At 30.8% G+C, this 19,679-nt stretch overlaps 1 long non-coding RNA gene across 1 annotated transcript; it reads right to left on the bottom strand.

Moving 5' to 3' along the window:
* Positions 1-16,395: 16,395 nt before the first annotated feature.
* LOC115988448 lies at positions 16,396-17,929 on the bottom strand. Its single transcript, XR_004091522.1, has 3 exons — positions 17,692-17,929; positions 16,962-17,114; positions 16,396-16,861 (listed from the first exon to the last, which is right to left on the bottom strand). It is a non-coding gene; the product is annotated as an uncharacterized LOC115988448 (long non-coding RNA).
* Positions 17,930-19,679: the final 1,750 nt, after the last annotated feature.

The raw sequence follows: 19,679 nt of genomic DNA, 5'->3' as shown, positions 1-19,679 counted from the left end.
AAATTAGATGGGACACATGACGCAAAATTGAACTCAAATTAATATTCAATTTAAAATCTAATTGAATTTATACTCTTTAATTTTTGCACCTAATAATTCACTTGACACACAAATTTAAAAATTAGATGAGACACATGGCACAAAATTAGACTCCAATTTAAAATTTAATTGGATTTTTATAATTTAAATACTATTGATAGTCATTTTAATATTTTGTTAACTCTTTAAAAAAATTTGTAAGGATATTATTAGGTATAAAATGTAAATTGTCCATGTTTTTAAAAAAAAAAAATTATGGTGAAACACTTTTTTTTTTTTTCCGATTCATTTATTCTAGACTCATTGGTTTTTGTACTTAATAACTCACTTGGATGAATATTTATGATGTGATTCCACATTTGATTCTAAAATTAAGAAATAAAACTCTTTAAGAATAAATAATTTAGGACACATGGCGCAAAATTGAAACTCTAATTTGAGTTTCTCTCAATTTCACTGATTATTATATATATAAATATATAGATAAGATTTGGTAGTGAGAGCTGTACTTACTGCATATGTATAATAATAACGGCTACAGAATTCCCTAAGGAAAGTGGCACCACTGTGTATGTTCCTAAAATGAAAGCTATCATCCATGTTTAGATAGAACAAATAAGATGCTACATTTACACTCTAAGAGCATTCCCATCAGGTGTGTCAAATGCCAAATATTTGGCATTTGGCACACCAAACACCAAATATTTATGCTTCATGAGATGTTCCAAATCTCAAAATTGTTTGCAACATGCTACAGTGCAGTTACATAAATGAAACCGCACCGTAGCATGTTGCAATTTTTTTTATCATTTGTTTATTCACTCTGGGGTATCTCTCTCATTTCTTCTTCTTTTTCTTCTTCTTCTTCTTCTTCTTCTCCTCTCTCTCTCTCTCTCTCTCTCTCTCTCATATTTGTCTGAAGTTGCGTCATCCTCCACAACTCTCGCTGCCTCATTCTCCACAACTCATCGCCGATCTCACTGCCTCATTCTCCAACCCTCACTGCCGACCTTCAGATTTCTCTTAATTGGGTTGTGGGTGTGAGATTCAGGATGGGTTTCGATGTGTGGGTTTTGGGTTGGTGTTGTGTGGGTTGTGGGTCGAGGTTTTGGGTCGATTAGGTTGGGGTTTTAGGCCATTCGTTGGTTGAGTTTAGTCATTGATTGATCAGTTAGGTTGGGGTTTTGGGTAGGTGGTGGTGTTGTGGTTGTGGCGGTGGTTGGTTGAGTTTTGGGCCGGTAGTGTTTATGGCTATAGTGGGTTGAGTTTTATTCTCTACTTTGTTGAAGATTTTGAGTTTTTTTTTTTTTTTTTTTTTTTGGATTTAGAATTTGTTGGAAGATTCGGTAATTGTGGTTATAGTTTGTGACGGTTGATTTGCCGTTGGTGGTGGTTTAGTAATCGATTTGTTGTAGGTATTTGGTTGTGTTTGTTTTGAGTTGTATTTTGGGTGGTGGAGGAAGCTCTTAGTTGTGGCAGTGGTTATAGTGGTGGTTGTTGGTGCTTGGTTGGTGGCAACTGCCACTGAGTTGTGTGTTTGTATATTGGCTGGGTTTTGAGTTAATATATTATTTAATGTGTTGTATATATTATTTGAATGTTTAGAATCAAAGAATAGAACATGTGATGAATGGTGTATTATAAAATGATGTGGTAAAATAATAAAATATGCTTTTTAATGTATTAAAATGGCATAATTTTGCAACGTCTGATGGGAATGCTCTAAATGCACTCTACCATCACCCAGTTATTGGCTTCAAGATTTTCAGCGCACTTAAGGGTCACCAAATAGCCCATGGCCCGGCCTAGAAGCCTGGTGGCCTACCAGGCTAATAGGCAACATAGCCTGTTGTTATTGAGGCCCATGGGTAGCCCACTAATTTAGTGGGTCAGGCTATGGGTTAGTTTTTATGCCCATGAGCACCCAATGGGCTAGCCTAGTAGCCTAGTTCGTTGCCCAATCTAATAACTCAGAATTCATAACAAAAATATATAGGAGGTGTACAAAGGATTTATCTTGAGACATTATAGAGGAATTTCTTAAGATAACTCCCCAAGTGCCAACCACTAAGATAAAGTGATTATGCTAAACTTAATTTACTAAATATATATTTTTCTAGTGGTCTAGCAACTTTGAACTAACCATTTGATATTTTTTTTTATTTAAGATAAAAAAACCCATTTAAAGCCTTAACACAAACACAAACAGCAACAGCCAGCAGTCTTTTATTTTGCATTCGAATCGGATAATATTCAAAATTGGAGAAACTATCAAATCGACCAAAAGGGTTTCGAAAAATTATTACTTTTTTGTGAGAGGGCTAAAAAAAAAAAAGGAAGAAAAGAAAATTAGAGACCTTTAGAACAAGGGGTGTGGCTTGTGTCCGTCCAGTGGAAGTTTCCACTGGACACAAGCCGTGTCTTAGAACAAGACATGGCTCCTCGTGCAACAACACCGAGTCTGAGGAGGGTTTTTTCTGTGATTCGCAATTCTTAGTCTCAAAAATAATACTGCAATAACAAAACTACTTACATAAAGTCAAACCCCAAATTTTACCCTGACTTCCTCAGTATATAATCACACAGACAGTGGGCGGTTTGCGTGAAGTGCAAACCTTCACGTGTGCGAGACTATAAATATTTTATTGATATAATCTATGTTTTATTTATTTATATAATATATATAATTTATATCTTTTTATTAAAAAAATAAAATTTTCTTTTGAGGAAAAAGTAAATAAATTTATTAAGGAAAATCATATTAGAATACATTATTCAAATCTAGTTGTAGCATTTATAGTTAAAACTGCTCTTCTAACAAGGGGCGTGAGTAAGCTTATTACCACCCTTTTAACATGATTAAAACTACATATAACCATAGAATTTTTAACAATCCTAATCTCCTCAATGATGTGCCCAAACATAGTAGTATTAGGCCTGAGCTTGTTACCTGCCTCAATGACCATAACAACCTATATTTATATCTATTTAATGGCCATCATTATATGAGGCTTATTATTATTATTATTATTATTATTGGATTTAGTATCATAATTTTTCATTTATCATAATTTGAGATTTATTCGTTTGTCTACGCATTTGCAAACTATGCAATGAGGCCATGGGCGGCTCTACTTGGAGCCCAGGGGGTTCAAATGAACCCCCTGCCCCCCCAAAAAAAAGAAAAAGAAAAAGAAAAAAGAGCTATATATATATATATATATTTTTTTTTACCTCCCTAAAATAAAATTTTGAACACCTTGATCATGGATTTTTTTTAAACCCAGCTAAAATAAGTTTGAATATGATCCTCTTAACAACATCTTAGCATTTTTAAACAAAAAAAAAAAAAAAAAAAAAAAAAAAACTCAATAACAAACCAAGTTTGGTTTAACACACTATTATTATTTTCATGTGTATTCTAATAAATATTACTGTTTATTAAAAAAAAAAGTTTGATTTAAAATCTGGGAAAAAAATTAATAAGTCCAATGGATCAATGAAAGATCAATGGATGAATGATTGATTGGCTGTATACATTGAAAAAGATGTAGCTCGTAGGATTGATAATGAATAAATCATTTAACAATTTTAATATATGAAACATTGTAGAAAGCAACTGTAAAACCTTATGTATTTTGGTTTTTTTTTTTTTTTTTTTTTTTGTGATGTCGATATATTCAAGTTCTCTTTTGTTTTAAATTTTGTATAATTTCTGTTTCTTATTGACCCCCCTAAAAAATAATCCTGGAGCCGCCACTGAATGAGGCTTCTTTTTTTGGTATATAATTCTCATCACATCCCTAGGTATTTTTGTGATTGAAGAATGCAACAACTCCGAATTATGATAATTGAAAATTATTAACCTTTACAAAAAAAGAAGAAGAAAAAAACAAAGAAAAAAGAGATTAAGAAGCTAGTTTAGAGTTAAGGATCTTTGTATCCAATTCTTTTCTACATGAGTGTTAAAATAAAATAAAAATAAAAATAAAATCTGTGGTCTGGTGGTTAAATAAGAGAGTCAAAAGAAGGAGAGAATGAAGACACAATACTTAAAATTTTTGTGGGAATATCCTTAAAAATAATTGTTGTGCAAATGTCCTTTACAAAAAAAATTCCAAATGCAGTCCCCATTTTGATTATAAAAAAAAGGATAAATATTCTACCCTATATATATATATATATATATATATCGTCCCACTGTAATTTTGATTTATTTTTAGTTTGTTTTGTTTCATATTAGTTTTCCTAAATAGGAAAACTTTTTGAAATTTCACCGCATAGTTCTCACACAAAAACTAAACAAAAAAAAATTAAAAATTAAAAAAAGAATTACCAATCGAATTACCAATCCTATGAAGCAGGGGATCTCAATTAAATAAGAATTACCAATCAAATAAACATATTCAATCCCTAAAGCTTAACTACATATAGATTAATGTATTTGAAGTGCTACCTATTAATTATTATTAGTGTGTAACCTCGTGTATATGCATGAGTACATTTAAAAACAATCACGCTTACACACACACACACACACATATGATTTAGAATCTAATTGGATTTAGATTCTTTGATTTTTGCATCCAATAATTCACTTATCACAATAATTAAAAAATTAGATGGGATGCATGGCGCAAAATTGAATTCCAATTAAAATTCAATTTAAAATCTAATTTAATTTAGACTCTTTGATTTTTACACCTAATAATTCAATTGACACACAAATTTAAATATTAGATGACACATATGATTAGACTCCAATTTAAAATTTAATTGGAGTTTCCCTTAACTTTGGTGCATATGCATGGATGCACTTAAAGATATATAATAAAATGCATAATATAATTTATATATATATATATATATATATATAGATATATATTGTGTGGACAAGGATCCCTAATCCCACTTAAATGGACTGCCAAGATTATTTCCAAGGATGCATCTCGGACCTCGGGGACGAGCATTGGTTAACCACGGGACGAGCACCAGCTGACCTTGGGGACAAGCAGTAACCATAAGAAGCACATGAAGTTAAAATATCACAAAGGGAAGAAAGTAGACTCGGCGCAGGTTACGAGGGGGCTGAAAGAAGAAGGATGTAGAAATTATCCTCTCCACATTACATGCAAGACAACTACTCCTCTGACCACATTAATGAGAAAATGATCATGAATAATGGTGGCACAACTCAGATTGCAATGCAGAAGCTTACTAGTATGTTCCGAATGAGACAGAAGTCCAAAGAATACAATCTCAGCCCTCCAAGTGTAGGACTAACATAATCTATGTGTAAATATAAAAGAAAAATGAAGATCCTTATTGAGGGGATCCAGAAAAAAAGAGAAAAAAGGAACTTTGTAACTAAGAGCTGATATATTTGTTCTAAGAGGAAAGAAACACATATATATAAAATAGACACTCCTCGGGCCTAACCGAGGATCCTTTTTTCTTCATAATTTGTGGTCTTAATCATCTCATTGGCCTCTTATATCATTGTGATTAACGTTAACTTGTTAAGTGATCAATATCCAACCAATTCTCTAATAAATCTATTGTAGTGGGCTCATTGGGCCATAGTTTGGGGTCATTCTTGGGCTGTGGGTCAATTCTTGCCCTTACATATATAATTTAAATGTTATTGATAGTCATTTTTATATTTTGTTAACTCTTTAAAAAACAAATTGTAAAGATATTATTAGGTATAAATTGTAAATTGTACATGTTTAAAAAAAAAAATTATGGTGAAACACTTTTTTTTTTTTTTCGATTCATTTATTCTAAACTCTTTGATTTTTGTACTTAATAACTCACTTGGATGAATATTTACGATGTGGTCCCACATTTGATTCTAAAATTAAGAAATAAAACTCTTTAAGAATAAATAATTTAGAACACATGGCGTAAAATTGGAACTCTAATTTGAAATTCTAATTTGAATTTCTTTCAGTTTCACCTATTATTTTATATATATACATATATATATATATATATATATATATATATAGATAAGATTTAAGAGTGAGAGTTGCACTTACTACGTACGTATAATAATAACGGCTATAGAATTCCCTAAGGAAAGTGGCTCCACTGCGTATGTTCCTAAAATAAAAGCTATCATTCATGTTTAGATAGAACAAATAAGATGTTACACTTACACTCTAAGAGCATTCCCATCAGGTGTGTCAAATGCCAAATATTTGGCATTTGGCACACCAAACACCAATATTCATGCTTCATGAGATGTTCCAAATCTCAAAATTGTTTGCAACATGCTACAGTGCGATTACATAAATGAAACTGCACTGTAGCATGTTGCAATTTTTTTTATCATTTGTTTATTCACTCTAGTTCATCTCTCTCTCTCTCTCTCTCTCCTCTTTGCTCAAGATCTCTCTCATATGGTGGAGATGATGATGATGATGCTAATGGTTCTAGCTCTTCTAGTGATGATAAGATGACGACCTCTTATTGATACACCATTTGCTACTCATGACAAAAATGAAGAGTAGTTTTGTATATGAAAGTAGTCATTATGTTAAGGGGAGAGCTAGCATAGGATATACTAGATAGGGGGAGAGTGCTTTGAGGGATGTAGTGAGGTTTTGATGTATCTTTTCTCACTTCATGTATCGTGGTCTTGTGACTATTTTTACATACATTGTATTCTTCTTTCTATATATATGATGATGTATGTTTTTCACCTTATCTCACATGTGTTGTTTCTTTTCTTTCTTTATACACATGTTTCTTCTTTTATACAACTTGTCTATGTTTCACACTTGATGCCTTGATGAATTTGTTTTAACTGTTTCAATTAAGATAGGTTGCAAGTCTATCATGCCATGATCTCTCTTCTTACAAAGTTTTTCAAGAGTTCATAGCAGGGTTAGACTTATGTATGTTTGTAAGTTACGGGATAGTTGTGTTAGACTTCTCTCATAATTGTTGTTTGTGGTTTTGTCATGGATTGTCAAAGGAGGAGATTGTTAGGGTCATATTTTTTGTAATTGGCTAATCTTTTGATAAAATGCACTTTACTTGTAATTGGTTAGATCTAAGATGGGTTTAATACTTCAAGAAACATGTTGTTTAAGTCAAGTATTAAAGACATGAAGATTGATTCAAGAAATAAGTGAAGAAAAGTTGCTCATTAATTCTCAACAGATAGCTGCTATTGAGACTTAATTCAAATCTCGATAGATAGATTGAGAATTACGATTTCAGAATTTTCATATCTGAAATTCGACCCAAGCTTATGTGTATGTGTAGGGTTTTTTTTCTCACAAACCTAGACATATATAAGGCTTATTTTAAAAGTCATCATATACAGATACAGTGACCAAGTGCTTAATTTCTCTGTAAGAAGCTACTATGTTTGTACGTCATTAGGTTTTGTAACCAAGTGCTTCTTGATCTTCATTGTTGATGAAGTGAAGAACTTTGTAACTAATAACAACCATTCAAGTTGCTACAGTTAGCCATGTACTAGGATTCGTGCAAAAGAGTTAGTTACAAATTGGAGGTTTGTGCATCAAGGGAAAGAAGGCTACTACGAGACCAAGTTCAATTGGGTATTGGAGCGAGGGTTTAATTGTAGGTTGGTATTTCGGGATAGGCTAGGGTAGTTGGTAAGATTCCTTATACTTGTAACCGCTTGATTGTTGATTAGTGGATTCTTAGGAGTGGTGACCTTAAAATTACCAGGTGGAGTTTTTGCCTTGTGAGGTTTTCCCCGTTTGTCAACAAATCAACGTGACAAATTTATTTTCTGTTGCATTTAGTATTTTTGGTGATTTGTTGGTGCCTCCACGATTTTCATGCAATTGAACTTAATTAATCAACTTGGATAATTGAATTAATTAATCGGGGTCAAATTATCTTAATCTAACAGTTCGACTAATCGAGATTGCGATATCAGCAAAAATTTGAAACGCGAAAAAGCTCATAACTTGCTCGTTTCAAGCCCGATTCATGATCCGTTTATTATGCTATTTAAAGGACATCATAAGCTATCCCTAGTGAGGCTTTTCAAAGAGAGAAATCGCCTTTTGTGAGGCTAGGGTTTGCAAAACCTAGTTTCTCTCAATCTCACTATACTGGAGACTTTCAAAGTAGATCTGAGCCTCCATCTATTCAACTCGTGAGAATTCAAGAGCACATAGAGAAAGATCAACACCATGTTGTTGCTACCATAGTGCAAATCTATATGAAACCACAGAGAAATCAGTTAACCACAGTTATTGAAAGTCACAAACTGGAGAGTTTGTATTGTTGATCTAAATTTATGAGTAGAGATCTCAGAGTCATAAACATGAGAGTCTGTGGATAGCAGTAGATTTAGGGTTAAATCTATTGTACAAATTTCAATTCTATTTAATGGATATGTTGCCCTGAGGATTGTTTAGGTTAAATTCTCCCCAGGTTTTTTACTTTGAAACCACAGTTTCAAAAGTTTTCCTAGGTCATCGTTCTTGATGTTCATGTGAGTTGTGCTTGTTTAATGTTTAATTATTTTAGATTTATTGCATAATTAATCTAATTAATTATTATTAAATCTAAGACAATTGGGGTCTAAAACCTTAACAATAGCTTCCAATCTTTCTATGCAAAGGTCCTCCATAACCAATTTTAATACCAATTGTTATGGACCCAATTTTTGTACTAGTTGTTTTGAGAGAACTAAGGCCCCGTAATTTGATAAATAGACTATTTGGAAGGAATTTAGACCTCCACATTAGACTAGCTAAAAATTTTTAATTCATAAATTCATGATTATATTTTATTCATTGTCAACATATGAATGAATTAATACAAGAGAAACTTCCATATAGTTGAAAATGAATCCTAACTTCATTCATCAATAAAATTAATCATAACTCATCCTAATCCAAGCTAATGTAACTAGTCCAAATCCAAACTAAGTTATTTGAATAAATTAAAAATATTTCTACCATTATTTGTCCAAACTAATTCAGATAAATGATGCAACTAACATAGTCCAAAATATTTGGAACTTGAAATGTGAGTGACATATTGGAAGTTATGATTGATTCTCTTAGATCACACCTTTTACTACATGGTTCTACCTAGCCCAAAAGGGGAATAAATACCTTATTTAAAGGCAAAAATTGAAAGTATGTGAGTTATCTTATAGTTAATTCTTGTGAAATATGTCACAAGATCCAAAGATCACATGGTAGCTTTTGTTTAAACATCTACACATATAAGGTTGATAGTCACTTTCACAATGTAACCAATGCCTAATAACATTCGCTGTCCTAAAAATGAGCCTTTAACACATTAATCCCTGCCTAAGATCAACCTAACACAATAACTCATGTTACAGAGATAAATGTGAGGGGCTGACATCTCACTAATTGCATGATTCCCTCTAAGCAACAATCTAAATGTGAGGTGCTAAGTGCTAACATCTCACCAATCACCTTGGTCTAACCTAGTTGTTCACCTAATCATTGCCTAAGATCGATCAGCCAAACAAAACAACTCGTGTGACAGAGATAAATGTAAAACTCTAACATCTCACCTGTTGCCTCAATCTCTCTAACCCTCTAAATATGAGATACTGATATCTTGTCACTTGCTTTAATCCCACACATTACATATTTTGATGAAAGATTATAGTTTGGACTTTGGAGAGAATCCAAATAATGAGGCTTTAATGTAATTTTTTTTGGGTTGAGAATGCCACTTAACCCAAAAGTTTAAGATTAAAGGTTTGGTTTAACGATGTTATATTAATTTCTCAGCTTTTTATTTTCTTACATGTGGGTGCACTCCGACAAACTATTTGGTTGAATTGTAGAATGATAGTTGATTTATTATTATTTTTATAAGTTTAAAGGTTTGGTTTAATAATGTTATATTAATTTCTCAGCTGCTTTTTATTTTCTTTCATGTGAGTGCATTCAAAAAAATGATTTTGTTGAATTGTAAAAATGATAATTGATTTTTTTTTCTTAAAGAAGAATATATATGGGTGGGTTTTTTTTTTTTTTCACCTTCAAGAAAACCAACCCCCAAAATATTGAGTAAGTAGAAATCTAACCTAATTGAAACCCTAATTTTTTATTATTATTAAAAAAAAACAATTTTTATGAGTGCAGTGACATTAAATTTTTTTCCCAACAACTTGTAAAAGAGATGTTAATAAAACCTAAATACTAAAACTTAACTAACAATTTTGCATCTCAAAAAACAGGAATGACGGTTTTTTCAACCCAGAAAAAATATAGAAAATTAAATAAATAATATTTAATTCATATATTTTTTATGAGATATTTAATTATTACAAATTTATTGCTTTAAACCTCAAAATATATCGAGTTGCCTCTAAAGATAGATAACCTCTTTTGAATTTTTCCTATCTTGAATCTTGATCAAATGGTAAGAGATTTATCAGTTTTAATTTTTAAATTAAGGCAAGTATGGGCTTTGAGATAAAACACTATCCCATTGCCTATCTCACTATATTTATCCATTATAGTATTAAGAAGAGAATCAAGATAAAAAAAAATATCTTGATGCACATAAATATTATTTAATTTTTTTTTTCTTAATTACGATGTTTTCATCAACATTTGGTTCTTGGTGTGTGCATGTGTTTTGTAAAAAAATTATTGTATACTTTTAGACCATACTCCCTCCATCTAACAAGGAGGTGGATTTTAACAACCTGCGTTTTACGCTGTTCCAATAGTGATTAAAACATCAAATCTACCCAATTATTTAGTGAAAAAAATTGGAAGGGAATGAAAAAATCGTGCAAGACAACTTTAATGAGCACGTGTGGTGCATTGAATATAAATTAGATATCTTACAATTTTATCACTTAAATAGAAAACAACTTTTAAATGAGAAATGTGAATCTACTTGCCACATTATAAATTTTGTTTTGTTTTGTTTTTTGTTTTTTTTTTTTTTTTTTTTTTACAATATAGAAATTCTACTCTAATCTAATCTAATCTAACTGTATATGTGTGTGAAACTCCTTTCTGGAGATTTGAACTCCAACTCTTAACCCCTACACTCCACATGCCTCTGTCTCTATGTGAACTTAATACATTTTCAATTGAAATTAATTGTACTAGATAAGATAAGCAATAATAAATCTGAGGAATACAAAAAGGTCATAAAACGCTAAAATTTCAAAAATTCTAGTCAAACAAAATCCTACTTACCCCAAAATTAAAGGTAAAAATACAAAGCAATATTTCGTTAAAATTTCCCCTTTTTACTTTTACTATTGCTGTTGGAATTTTCCTTGCACTTCCGGACTTCCTGAACAAGTCTGGATTCCAAAGAGTCCTTGCGGGCTGAGAACGTTGAAAAAGCAAACCAATAAGCACCCAATTAAGCGGTCCATTGGATTTTAGCTTCTGCTTTGAGTCCTGAGGGTTTGACATCAACCAGAACCATATTGGCCCAACATTAGCCCAGACAGAGAGAAAATGGATGGTCTCCTAATTCGTTCAAAAAATAAATAATAAAAAAGGAAAAAAGAAAGTAGGACTAGGACCATAAATGTAAATACCCCACAAGTAAAATTTCTCATTCGTTCAAATCTTTAAAAAAAAAAAAAAAAACTTGAGAGAGTTCAGTATATTTCTTTTAAAGCTTAATTTTTTAAAATGATTTACTTAAACCTCAAAGTTTTTATAAATAAAATTAAATAAACGTTTCTTTTTATAGTTTAAGATGATTTTATTTAAATCTTAGAATTTTGGGTAAGTTTCATTTAAATTTCTTTTATTCCAGCTAGTCATGTGATGTTTAATTGTGTTTATAGAAAAAAAAGAAAAAGAAAAAGAAAAAGAAACATGCCCATTAATTTTAAATAAAAAATTTTGTTTAAAAAATCATCTTCTATTTGTTGTGAAATCTAATTTTAACAACAGACAAACCTGCGAATCTAATCAATTTGATCCGATCTAATGAGGTGCTTAACAGGTTTATATGTTGAACATGCGAATAACCAGATTCGACCAACAAAGGCATACTCACTTTCATTATATTGTTGTCCTCCAACCTGAGATTTTATGCATCTCTCCAATGCTCATTACTGAGGGAGGCAAGATATAGTAATGATTTCTTGTGAACACGTGAAACTTGACATTTTTTTAAATCGTAAAAGTCATCCATGATTGATTTTGTGGAATTTTGTGAAAATTATCAAAGAATCCACTAGGAAGTTATCTTTTATTTTATTTCAAAATCTAGTTTTGACAATATATGACTGAAATGGCTTCTTCATAATTGCAAGAGAGACTAAAAGAATAATTAAAAGTACAACCATTTTAGAAAAGAAATAGTGTGAATCACGAAAAGTTGAAAATTTGATATATTATCAATAAAGTCAAACTAAAGATATTACAATTTTTACTATATAAACCTTACAAATTGATGTGTCATTAATCATAAAAAAAAACAATTCAAAGTTTCAAACATTCATCTTTTATATATATATAATTTGATTTTTAGCTGACTTCATAATATATTGTTTTTACAATATTCTATATATTTTTAATTGATTTTAAAATATTCTACATTTAATTCATCCATTAAAATCATAAAACATCATATTTTCTTTATATGGTAAACTATATAGTTTTTTTTCTTGAGAAGTTAAATTATATAGTTAAATATACAAATGCAATCATAAAAAATATCGAATGCTAGATTATATAGTTTTATAAGCAAAAACAATTAAATAATTTTCTAATAATAACTATCATAATTATCAAATTTTCATTTTTATGAATTACCAAATTTCATATTTAGATAATGCTAAAAATTTCTGGTGTATTACATGAATTATTAACTAATTTATGATATGTTTCTTAAAAAAAAACTAATTTACGATATAGTTAAAATGACGACAATCACATTTATTATTATGTTGGTTTGAAATTTTTTCATAAGAAATGGAAAAAAGTTACTAATTTTTTTTACAGTTGTTTTTTTTTTTTATATTTCCTATAAAAATAATATCAAAACTTTTTAAAAGTTATTCATTAACAAATTCTCTAAGAGCACTCTTTAGCCGGATCCAAAATACCAATCAACATTCATCACTCCACAAATCTAAAGCACAACAAATTAGATTGAGATTATTTGGTGATTTTTTTCTTGAGTGAAGGTACAACAATGAATTTGAAAAATTCTTTAGACATAAAATTAATGAATATAACCCATTTTCTTGGTGATATATCAAATTAATCTAGTGTGCTATCAATCCTGAAGCCCACTTCTAAAGCCCACTTCTGGGTTCGCCCTACCAATCCTGTGGATGAAGACATTTAGAGATTGTATTAAACTGTAGCCCAAAACAAGAACCAATTAGTCTGTTTAACCGATTGGACTCTGAATCGATCCTCATTTTATTTTCTCAATTGAGCTAGTAATATTTTTAATTAAAAAAAATACAATGCTTTTTTTTTTCTTAATTTTTTAATCATAAAATAGTATTTAATTAATAAATACACAATTACACATCAAAAATCTAATTTAGTTTATAATTACATTGTTCCTCAGTCTACGTTATGTTAAACCTGGATCCACCAAAGCAAGTGTGCTAACCAAGAAAGAGAGACAACGCAAATTGAAGATGTTCTCATCATCAAACCCTAGTACGGCCTTAGGGTTTCACATGACTCACCGACTTTTTACATTCCTGGGTTCCATTAGCCTCCAGGTACAACATTATCATATATGTAATAATACTTTTAATTTCCTGTGAGTATAAAATTCCTGTGAATCTTGGTAATAGTGGTTTTTTTTTTCTTTTTTTTTTTTAATAAACTTTAGATTTAAGTTTCTAGAATTTAAAGATATACTAGCCTTATTGCATGTGCTATATATACATGTGCTCTAAGACTTATTTTTTTTATTTTGGTTTAGTATTATAATTTTTCCATCATTCTAATTTGAGGTTCACATGTTTGTCAAATAACATTATGCATGAACTATTGATATAGTCAAAAGTGTTATGAGGCTAGCCTCAAAAAATGAACACATCCACACATGAACATATGATTTCAATGTTATTTCCGTGTTCATTTATTAAAGCTAGCTTCATGACACTCCTAACTATATCAGTAGTTCGCAAATGTATAATATTATTGGACAAACACATAAATTAATTGCAAATTAAAATGAATGAAAAATTATGACACTAACCCGATCCCACAATTTCAGTGTTCATTTATTGAAGTTAGCCTCATGTCATGACAGTCCAAGTTGTATTAGTAGTTTGCAAATGCATAATATTATAGGACAAACATGCAAATTAATCTCAAATTAAAATGAGTGGAAAATTATAACACTAATAAAAAAAAAAAAAAAAAAAAAGCTTGAGGACATCTAGAGTTTTAGACTTAAAAATATATTCAAGATTCCTTTGTGAAATTGGACGTTTGAACAACGGTGATTACCTTATTTTTTTTTTCTTTTTTTTGTGGTAAAGAGAATGGTGCATTTCATTTTTTTTTTTAATCTTTTTATTTTTATTTTTTATTTTTAAATTAGACTCTTTTGTTATGTAAGAGAGTTCTAATTGTGTATTGGTATAAAGTGGAGAATTAACCCTTTGAGATAAAATTGATAAGAGTAAGAAGTTTTTCAAAGAGAGTTTCAACTTATGGCGTCCGTTTCTGATAATAGCTCTTTATCATCAGACCAAGACATCAATCAATTTTTGATATACGCGGAGATTAAACCCCATATCTCTTATTCAACCATTAGAGACTTTACCAATAAAGCTAATTGAAATCCATAGTTAGTTAAGGAGTTGATCCTGCTCAGAAGCTTTTTTGAAAATAAATAAATAAATCCATTTGTGTGATATAATACATAGATATTTTTGTTCCAGTGACAGAAACAAAATAATAAAGAAAACGTAAACCCTGCCAAAAATTCAAGCCCAAATCCAATATAAAACTCAATCCTATGTTTATCTCTCACTTCAATTCACGCACCACCATAGGCTTCATCGTCAAGAACCAAAAAGAACCAATCCTGATCGTTTCCTTGAAAGAAAAATCAAAGTGTTGGATTTTGATTGAGATGTTTGAAAATTTTGGACTGGAATGGTTTTTCAGCCAAAAATAACAAAATTGGGCATAAATTAATATAGCAGTTTAAAATGTGACGTAACCAAAATAAAAAACCAACCATAAACTCACTAGGAACCAACCACGTACATTATGCATACTACCCTTTGAGCACGCATACTAGCCTCTGAGCACGCGCTAATTTGCATTTATTATAATTTGAGATTTCTACTTTTTCTAATCACAAAAAAAAAAAAAAAAAAAAATATGCGAGGTGAGTTTTGTAGATTGGAGGAGTTTTAAAACTAACAAAAGAGTGATCCTATTTTGTATAGAGTTAGAGAGAAGAAGTGGGATTTAAATTAACGTAAAAGTAGGAGTTTATTAGAGGCAGGAAAGCGTTTCAACGTAAAAGTAAGAATTTATTATTTTTGTCAATTTACTATTTTAACCCCATTTTTAAATTTTAGGTAGGGGTATTTTTGACAGTAAAAAAAACAATAACTAACTTTCTTTTGTCAATTTACTATTTTAACCCCATTTTTAAGTTTTTGGTTAATTAATTTAGGGGTATTTTTGACAGAAAAAAAAAGTAATAACTAACTTTCTGAATCCTCTTAATATATACAGATAAATTGTAATATATATCTCTTTAGTTTTTTTTTTTTTTTTTTTTTTTTTTTTTTTTTTTTTTTTTTTTTTTTTTTTTTTTTTTTTTTTTTTTTTTTTTTTTTTTTTTTTTTTTTTGGATAAACTTGATGATGTTTAAAAAAATGATTTGAAGATAACTTTTTTAAAAGGAAAAAAAAAAAAATAACAAAGGTATAGTTGCTTTGAAATTGAATAAGTGGGTTAGTGGAAGAGTGATCCTATTTTGTAGAAAATGTTTTAGATGAGAGTTAAAGATATATTTTTACTTTGTTATCCTCAAGTTTTGCCCCTACTTAAACGTAGGTTGTAGGGGCATTTTGGAACATACAAAAATCCGGTCCAAACAGATACAACCTCTTAAATAGTAGTATAGATATATATATCAAAAGAATTCTTGCTCAAATCATATAGATAAATTAATTTAGTTTGTGTATCTATATAAACTAGTCGCTAACCCGTGCGATGCACGGGATTGTTTAAAAAGAAAAAAACAATATTGCAATTATCATTTGCTGGACTAAATCAGAATGTCTCAAGACTCACTAATCAAATAATACAACTAAATGGCAAAGAGCCAAGCATAACATAAAATCTTCAATAATTCAAATATTAAACATTGTCAAACCTAGTACACAATATGCTTGTGCCCAATAAAAGAAATCCTGTATATTAGCTCCATAAAAATACATACATGCCGAAAAGATTAATACCACTACCATAGATCCATTGGCAATGAAGATATTTTCATAGTTACATATATTCTATGAATAAACAAATAAAAAAATTGCAATAATGATCACAATCTTATTTTCATAATAAATAAATAGAATATAGTTACTAATGTCAAATTCTTTTGCTATGACTCAAAAAGAGTAGAGAAAGAACATAATACAACAAATCTGCATTATATAGAAGAGTACATCATATATTTATTTAACATAAAACATTGAGTTCTATAAATTGTTATTTAGAACAGAGAAAGCAAATATTTGACCTCATGCCACATGGAGAGAGAAAGAGAGTAAGGAAGCTTTTATGAATTTGAATCAAAAGAGGACGTCCACGGCATCTTGATTTTGCTCCCTTCAATCCCAATTCTGCAAAGCTCACAAAAAACCAATAGGAAATCGGTTGTCAATTGAACTGAAGGTGAAACAAAGAGAAAACAAATCTCTTCATTTACTTTTAATCGCTTACCATCATTAGGAGCAGAGACAAAGGAGAAGGTGCACTAAAGGCGAAGCATAGAGACTGGAGAGAGAAACGGATGAGAAGCTATTGTTTTCCTTCTTCTTCTTCTTTTTTTCTTTTTTGATAGGAAGGGGCTATGGTTTTTGATTTGGGGGTTTCCTGCATATTATTGTTATCATGGGAAATTTTAGCACAGCTCCAAAATAAGTTTTAATAAACCATCTCTTTTAACTGATTTTTTTTTTTAACCAAAAAAGGCCAAGAATGATTGAAATAAACAGAGTATTTACAGGAAGATTTATAAACAGTAAACAAATGTAGGACATGACTAATCTAATCCTGAACAAAAATTAAAGCATGATGGTATTAAAGTTAGATAAGTTTGACCTATATAAAGAGAACAGGAATCTTCACATTCCCAACCACGTCTCTTTTGCTAAGATACCATAGATATTGCTTTTTCAAAATTATGAACAAACTTTGCCAATAAAACCATCTCCACGTTAAACCCTTTTGCTTTGCCTTGAAATAGTTCTTAGAAGTTAAGTAGACATTAAACATAAGTTATTCCCAATTAAAAAATTAAGCATAAGTTATTACACTTAAATGGTGGCCAACACAATTCAAAGCATACCACATCAATGATTATGTTTGTTCAACATTAAAACAATGCTAGAATGGAGGGGCATAAAGCATTTGAACCAAAATAGATAGAAGATTGAAAGCAATCACCAACCTTATTAGATCTTAGAATATCTATTAGTCCAACAGTGAACTTCTGACCAATGGCCATGTGATAAGGAAAGGACCTTGTAGCCTCCTCTAAGTCAAATGGATTGTCTATGCACATGGCAGCTGTAAGCGATGTATTCTCTCCAGCTTCTGCCAAGTACTTCGTCAACATGTTTGCACCATATTCCCAGCCAATGACCATCAATGTAATCCATGGCCTTGCCTTATTGATGAACTGTATAGCTGTGGAGATATCATTGCTGTCAGGAGCTATAAATAACCTACAGAAAATAGAATAGTAAAGAAGCTCCTACTATTAGCACATTTAAAAGAAACCTATATTAGACGATTCTCCTATCCATGTACCTGAGTATGAGATTGATTAAAATTTACCACGAAAACAAGTACTTTGAAGTAAAAGCGGCAAGGTTTCCTCCCATGCCCACACCACTGAATTTAAAAAAAAAAATATTAAAAAAAATGGTCAGTCCTAATTCACCTCACACATCTAGAATGCGATCCCCCATTGCTTGTTGTGGTGAAATGAAAAACCATGTAAAGTATGTCATGGTAAGAACATGGAAACACATACTTACAAAGATGCCCTTAAATCAATGTCATAGTAGTGAAGCTAAAATTTTCTTAACAGTTCCTTATGAACAATTATGAAGCATATATAAATCATTAAACAAACTTTTCTAAAAGTCAATTACATAGATAACAAATACTTACAAAGCCTTGGTAGCTTCTCAAAATTATCAAAGGAAATAGAAACTCAACCACAAAGCCTTGGCTATATTTGTCCATTTTCACCACCCTTTCTTCTACCAAAGTTCCAGACTTGTCCTGTAAATTCACCTACTTGGCTGCCCTGTTTTCAATTGATACAATGGTGGTTAGGATGTTGATATAAGGCTTTGAAATTAGGCATTGGTGACTTAAGGTCACCTTTTGCTTTTGATTACAATAGTCCAAACCGTGGTGAAAGGAGGCAGAATATCCACAATTTATAACCAAGGATAAACACTCAAACAGGGTATAATCAAGCCAAGTATCACATGTGTATGAGATACAAATTGCAATGCATGACAACTCTGTGTAATGTCAAGCAATATAAAGTTTGCATTAAAGAGCATAAAAACCCAGCCATTGTTACACTACACCATTGCATTGCCCTATAACTTGTACATTGCATGCAATAAAAAAATCAGCATAGCTCTTTTGCATAAATCAACACATAATGAATGACTCTAAAGGGTTTTCTAGCAAAATCCTGCTGATGGCATTAGCATGAAGCAGTGTAGTAACTGTAACAAACAGAAATTAAACTTCCTCAGCCTAAATTGCTCAATTTTGTTCTAGATAATAGAAAACAAATAAAAGATTGTTGTAATTATGTCAAATTACCCATGACTGGATTAGACTATAACTGAATCAAGCGAAGAATGAACTTTGCCCATACACAGATTGTCATCCAAAAATCTCTACTTAAATCTCAAATCATGAACCTAGAATCATAGAAATCACAAGTCCTCTCCCTCGGCTTGCTCTTGCTCTTGCTAAAATTTGATATATTGAAAGGAACCAAAATTGAGGGAGAACCCATATTAGGGTTTCAAGTATTGATAAAAACCAATTCTAAATCAAAACAAAATCTGAACCAATTTCGTAAATCAAAACCAAACAAAATAGCTGAACCTAAATCCTATTAAACACCCAAAATTAATATAAAATATTATACCTGTAGCCGTTGGTTGTGAGGCAAAGCGTTTGCAGCTTAGTTGAATTCGTTTACTGTCGCAGGGGAAGAGAGACGGAGACAGCGTTTGAAGGAGATAGAGATTTGTTTAGGGGTTGAATTTGTGTTTGAAGGAGAGACAGAGACAGCGTTTGAAGGAGATAGAGATTTGCGTTTGAAGGAGAGACAGAGACAAAGAGATGGAGACAGCGTTTGAAGGAGATAGAGATTTGTTTAGGGGTTGAAATAGGTTT

This window comes from Quercus lobata, chromosome 5 (genome assembly GCF_001633185.2).
Source record: "Quercus lobata isolate SW786 chromosome 5, ValleyOak3.0 Primary Assembly, whole genome shotgun sequence".
NCBI lineage: Eukaryota > Viridiplantae > Streptophyta > Magnoliopsida > Fagales > Fagaceae > Quercus > Quercus lobata.
This window is presented reverse-complemented; position numbering and strand designations above follow the sequence as displayed.